Raw genomic sequence first — 7,063 nt, forward strand, 5'->3', positions numbered from 1 at the left:
GGAAGCGAGGCTTTCTTAGCAGGTCACTGCAATTTTCTCCTAATATAATTTGCTTTGACCTGTCAAAATAAAACTTCTTTTGAATTACATATTTGCTTTTAATCCTAACACCTTATGTGTGCTCTCCTGCAAATGTATCATTAAGTTATACAGTTTTAAGTTTGAAATGGAGCGAATTGAAAAAATGTAAAAATTATCTTTCGAAAATAATGATGTAGCTCTAGAGAGGAGTTGTGATTCAGTTTTGTGTGTGTCTTTGATTTATTCTCACCCAAATTCACAAACCTGAAAAATCCTGAAAGCCACTCTCAGATTTTTTTTTTTTAGATTGAAGGAAGTTTGGATATCATCATCTAAACCTAATTCCTAATTTTATAGAAGAGAAAACTAGGATTCCCTAAGATTAAATATGTAAACCTAGGATCATACAGCAGAGTCTTAAAATCACTCTTCCCAGCATATTTATGAGATAATGAAATGAACGATACGCAGCCTGCAGGGGACGCCACTGCAAAATCCCATGATAACGAAGTCCTGTACTCATTTGTGGAGCAAATATTTTCTTTCTGCGAAGAAAGAAGAATCAGAGCATCTACTGCTTCTGCTATCCCTTAGCTATAAATTGAGCTCAGAATTTTTTTCAAAAGCCTATTTGGTAATTGCATAAAATCACAATTAGGGATGAGTCCCTCTACACTCAAGCAAACTTTTATTGAGATTAATTTATGCTAATCAAGGTGAATGGGCTGACCATAAGCAATGGTATTAGCTAATGTAGATACATGGTCAAATTATCAGAGTGGTGGTGCTTTTACTAATAAGACAGTTTTTAATGAAACAGGCTCCCTCAACCCCTGCGCTACCGCTATAGACCTGTCAGTCCTTTACACCCCCTAAGGCCTATTCTTCCTAAGCTTTGACGTTAGCTAGCAGAAACTAAAAACGATTTCATAATTCTTTCACAAAAATCTTTCTGGCATTTAGTGTCTCGTTAGGCACCTAAGCAGTAGATAAATCTCAGCTTCATGGAATCCAACTGCCTCTGTCTCTAATGGAGATAAAACTAAAGAAAAAGACCATCGATTTCTGACACGATCATGATTTCCTGCAAAATTATGTGAATATATTATTGTCCTTCTGATACGGACCCCTCTAGTGGCTTCCTTGTGGACTTTTAGAGAATAGTTACTAATAGACTTCCCTGGGAATGCACTGGTTGTCTAATGATGCTTCATTTTTCCATATAGTCCCTCCTTTTCAGAATGTGTTTATTGCCCCCAATTCTACAAGCACTGCCACCCCCATCTCCTTACCCATCTCTCAGCCAAAAAATGCTGCAGTGACTTCAAACCAGTACACAGTTTCATTTGATTTCATCTTGAATACATGTATGCATACCTGAAATATTTAAGAGGCCAGTTTGGATTAATGAAAATTTGATATTTCTGAATGTTTTAGATGACTAGCAATAAAAAAAATTGTGTATGTAGAATGCTTTTATGCTTCCAGAAGAATTTCAAACCCATTGTTTCATGTGATCTCAGAACCTCACTGAGAAGTTCACAGCACAGTTATTAGCACCCTCATTTTCCATGTGAGGATCCAGAGGCTGAGAGGCTGAGTGATTTTTACCAGCTTATTCACCGAGTAAGTCTTGTAGTAGAAACTGACACCTACGTACCTTAACTCCTACCTAAATGACTTTTTCTCTACATGCAGCTAAAATGTTTCACTTTTTAGGCAATCTCATTGGTATTGGTGTTAGGCAATTTGCACCAAAGAATTGAACGATATTATTTAAATGAACTTTACCATAACTAATAACTGAGTATTTCTAAAGTGTTTGAAAAGAGTTCATGAAAATTGTTATTACAAAACTATTCCTGAGATACTTGGAATTCTAAATAGAAAAAGTAAGAAGTCAGAGGATTCTAGGTAGAAGGGGAGAAAACAGTCCATCATTTTCTGATCCAAAGTTGGCTTTTTAAAAATGACAGCATGAGGTTAACCGGATTGCCATTCCCATTTAGCACACGGAAACGATTGTTTCTAGCGGTGAGTGCAAATCCATGAACGTTGAAGAATAAGACATTTTCACTCTTTCGTAAGACATTGTGTGTCCTCTTTACTTCTCTCTCACTTAACTGTAAGTCTTGGACCTAGCAAGCTGGCTCTATTTGGAAGCTTTTCTTTTCTGATTCTTTGAACTCCAGGGAAACACATCCTGTGCACTGCAGCTGGTACTACTGGGCTTAGAACCTCCTCCTCGTCTCATATTTATTAGTCATATATCTCACTCCTTACCTTTATTGTGCTACCTTTCAAGGGGGTGGCAGTATAGTGTACTTATTAAAAACATAGGTTTAGGGGTTAGATCGCATGAGGTTTGATCTTATTACTTACTGCCCTCATCAGTTTCTAGACATATGACCTTGGATTTCTTACTCAGGGTTACTGATTCCTTTTCTGTAAAGTGGTGTTCACATATTAATCTGCAGGTGTCTGGATGAAGCTCTCACATAGCGGGTGTATGGCTGAGACAATGCAGGGATGAGTCCTAAAAGTAGCTCAAATTGATCATTAAGCCAGACTGTTTAGACTGAGGAAGGCTGTGTCACTTGGTTGCTATAGCAACCGAATTATAGATAGGTAGGTAGATAGGTAGATAGATAGATAGATGGAAAATAGACAAATAGACATAGATATCGATAGACAAAATCTACATTCCACCATGGCTAATTAATTATGCTACCATCCAAGTATAGAAGTTTCTCCCATATATGTGTGTTTTTCAAAGAGTTTCTGCAGTTCATTCAACTTGAATTCTGCTGGGACGCTAGTTAGGATATTTAGGTTGCAAGTAACAGAATACCTGACTTAAAAAATAACTTAAAATATCGGGATTTATTATCTCACTTAATAAAACTCCATAGTTAGACTTTCCCTGGGGTTTGTAATGGCAGGACTCCCACTTGATTTCTCTGTAATTATTTTGGCTTCCCCCTCATGGTTGCAAGATAGCTGCCACAGCTCAATATATCAGTTTGTCAGAGGACTCATCAAAAAGTGAGAAGAGGACACTTTCTCCTACTGCATCCTCTGCTCTTCTTCAGGAAGGAAACCTTTCACAGAAGTACAAAATTCTCACCCTGAAAGAGTTCCCCTTACATTTTTTTAGACAAAACTGGATCACATGCTCAACCCTAAACCAATCACTGGCAAGAGAGCAATGGGGTTACCATGCTTGGTTTAGATTGGAGAGGCACCCGCCTTCTCTGGGCACTTTGCTACCTATCCTGAACAAAATCAGAGTCTGTTAGCAAGGTGGCAGTGGAGCATGGCTGTTCGATAGGTAATAACCAGCAGTATCTGCCATGGGGATGCAGAGACTGGTATCTGGCAATAGATTTCTGTCTGATGTAACCTTACACAAAGATCAACCTTCCCTGTGTCATAATACTGAAAAGGAAAGCCCATGAGATTTACTAAAAAGTGATGCTAATTATGGACCACTGCTTTGTGTTTTTTCTTTCTTTTTTGATATAGAAGTGAAATTTGATATACAAAACCACATAGGCTAAAGCTGAAGTTGGGAAGGAGGGTAATCTGGAATATTAACAATTCATAGAACTTTTCAAGATCGGAAGGAACATTAGAAAATATCTATATTTATAACTCAGAATCCTTTGTCCAGTGTTTGTTTTCAATAGAGCATCCATGTCAAATAATTTTTCCCCTCTTCTTGAACACTTTCAATGATGGGCATCTCACTACCTCATGATGCAGTCCAGTGCTCTTTTAAACAAGTCTATTAAATATTTCAAGTTTATGCTGACCCCCAAATCTATCATCTTCAGCCATTCATCCTAGTACTTGAATCCAGCACCATACAGAACTGATCTAATCTCTCTTCTAAGTTCTAGACATCCAGAAATTGCTTGGTTCTTCTTCCATGTAACAACGCTGCAAATATTTGAAGAAAGCTATTGTGTGCTTTTATGTCTCCTCTTCATGAAGTTATTTGTCCCCAGATCCTGCATGTTTTCATAGCCCATCACCATCCTGGTCCCTTGCTTGTAGCCTTTGCTCATCTTAAAGGAGGCAGCCAGAGAAGGATAACAAGCGCAGAGGGGAGCTTATCTCCTTCATTCGAGATACTAAATATCTATTAAGGCAGTCCAAGTGGGCACTACATTTATATTTAAACTGTGGACTTATACTAAAATAGAGACTTAGTATACCTAAGTCTTTTTTTTATGTGCAAATTTTCAGCCTATCACCTGTATCCTGTAAAGGTACTATATTTATTATTTGCGGTATTTTAAAGGGAGGGGTGTAATTTGAGGAAAAGGTGTTAAATTGATTTGCTTAAATTCATCTCATCAGATTAAGATTTCTCTTCTTACAAATCTTATGCCTTTTTTTTCCTTTTTTTAAAACATCTTTATTAGAGTATAATTGCTTTACAATGTTGTGTTAGTTTCTGCTGTATAACAAAGTGAATCAGCTATATGCATATGTAGAGTCCCATATCTCTTCCCTCTTGCGTCTCCCTTCCACCCTCCTATCGCACCCCTCTAGGTGGTCACAAAGCCCCGAGCTGATCTCCCTGTGCTATGCTGCTGCTTCCCACTAGCTATCTATTTTACATTTTGCAGTGTATATATGCCAATGTTACTCTCTCACTTCGTCCCAGCTTACCCTTCCCCCTCCCCATGTCCTCAAGTCCATTCTCTACATCTGTGTTTTTATTCCTGTCCTGCCCCTAGGCTCATCAGAACCTTTTTTTTTTTAGATTCCATATGTATGTGTTAGCATACAGCATTTATTTTTCCCTATCTGTCTCACTTCACTCTGTATGACAGACTCTAGGTCCATCCACCTAACTACAAATAACTCAATTTCATTTCTTTTTATGGCTGAGTAATATTCCATTGCATATATGTGCCACATCTTCTTTATCCATTCATCTGTTGATGGACACTTTGGTTGCTTCCATGGCCTGGTTATTGTAAATAGGGCTGCAATGAACATTGTGGTACATGACTCTTTTTGAATTATGGTTTTCACAGGGTATATGCCCAGGAGTGGGATTGCTGGGTCATATGGTAGTTCTATTTTTAGTTTGTTAAGGAACTTCCATACTGTTCTCCATAGTGGCTGTGTCAATTCACATTCCCACCAACAGTGCAAGAGGGTTCCCTTTTCTCCACACACTCTTCAGCATTTACTGTTTGTAGATTTTTTGATGATGGCCGTTCTGACCAGTGTGAAGTGATACCTCATTGTAGTTTTGATTTGCATTTCTCTAATGATTAGTGATGTTGAGCATCTTTTCATGTGTTTGTTGGCAACCTGTATATCTTCTTTGGAGAAATGCCTTTTTAGGTCTTCTGCCTATTTTTGGATTGGGTTGTTTGTTTTTTCTATATTGAGCTGCATGAGCTGCTTGTATATTTTGAAGATTAACCCTTTGTCAGTTACTTCATTTACAAATATTTTCCCCCATTCTGAGGGTTGTCTTTTCATCTTGTTTATGGTTTCCTTTGCTGTGCAAAAGCTTTTAAGTTTCATTAGGTCCCATTTGTTTATTTTTGTTTTTATTTCCATTTCTCTAGGAGGTGGGTCAAAAAGGATCTCGCTGTAATTTATGTCGTAGAGTGTTCTGCATGTGTTTTCTTCTAAGAGTTTTATAGTGTCTGGCCTTACATTTAGGTCTTTAATCCATTTGGAGTTTATTTTTGTGTATGGTGTTAGGAAGTGTTCTAATTTCATCCTTTTACATGTAGCTGTCCAGTTTTCCCAGCACCACATATTGAAGAGACTTTCTTTTCTCCATTGTATTTCCTTGCCTCCTTTGTCATAGATTAGTTGACCATAGGTGCGTGGGTTTATCTCTAGGCTTTCTATCCTGTTCCATTGATCTATATTTTTGTTTTTGTGCCAGTACCACAACTGTCTTGATTACTGTAGCTTTGTAGTATAGTCTGAAGTCCGGGAGCCTGATTATTCCAGCTCCGTTTTTCTTTCTCAAGATTGCTTTGGTTCTTCAGGGTCTTTTGTGTTTCCATACAAATTGTGAAAGTTTTTGTTCTAGTTCTGTGAAAAATGCCAGTGATAGTTTGATAGGGATTGCATTGAATCTGTAGATTGCTTTGGATAGTATAGTCATTTTCACAATGTTCATTCTTCCAATCCAAGAACATGGTATATCTCTCCATCTGTTTGTGTCATCTTTAATTTCTTTCATCAGTGTCTTATAGTTTTCTGAGTACAGGTCTTTTATCTCCTTACATAGGTTTATTCCTAGGTACTTTATTCTTTTTGTTACAATGGTAAATGGGAGCGTTTCCTTAATTTCTCTTTCAGATTTTTCATCATTAGTATATAGCAATGCCAGAGATTTCTGTGCATTAATTTTGTATCCTGCTACTCTACCAAATTCATTGATTAGCTCTAGTAGTTTTCTGGTAGCATCTTTAGGATTCTATGTACAGTATCATGTCATCCGCAAACTGTGACAGTTTTACTCCTTTTCCGATTTGGATTCCTTTTATTTCTTTTTCTTCTCTGATTACTGTGGCTAAAACTTCCAAAACTATGTTGAATAATAGTGGTGAGAGTGGGCAACCTTGTCTTGTTCCTGATCTTAGTGGAAATGGTTTCAGTTTTTCACCATTGAGAATGATGTTGGCTGTGGGTTTGTCATGTATGGCCTTTATTATGTTGAGGTAAGTTCCCTCTGTGCCCACTTTCTGGAGAGTTTTTATGAAAAATGAGTGTTGAATTTTGTCAAAAGCTTTTTCTGCATCTAGTAAGAATATCATATAGATTTTATCCTTCAATTTGTTAATATGGTGTATCACATTGATTGATTTGCATATAATGAAGAATCCTTGCAGTCCTGGGATAAAACCCACTTGATCATGGTGTATGATCCTTTTTTTTTTTTGTATGATCCTTTTTATGTGCTGTTGGATTCTGTTTGCTAGTATTTTGTTGAGGATTTTTGCATCTATGTTCATCAGAGATATTGGCCTGTAGTTTTCTTTTTTTTGTGACA

This window comes from Monodon monoceros, unplaced genomic scaffold, assembly GCF_005190385.1.
Source record: "Monodon monoceros isolate NGI ecotype Baffin Bay Population unplaced genomic scaffold, NGI_Narwhal_1 Super_Scaffold_22, whole genome shotgun sequence".
In the NCBI taxonomy this organism is placed as follows: domain Eukaryota; kingdom Metazoa; phylum Chordata; class Mammalia; order Artiodactyla; family Monodontidae; genus Monodon; species Monodon monoceros.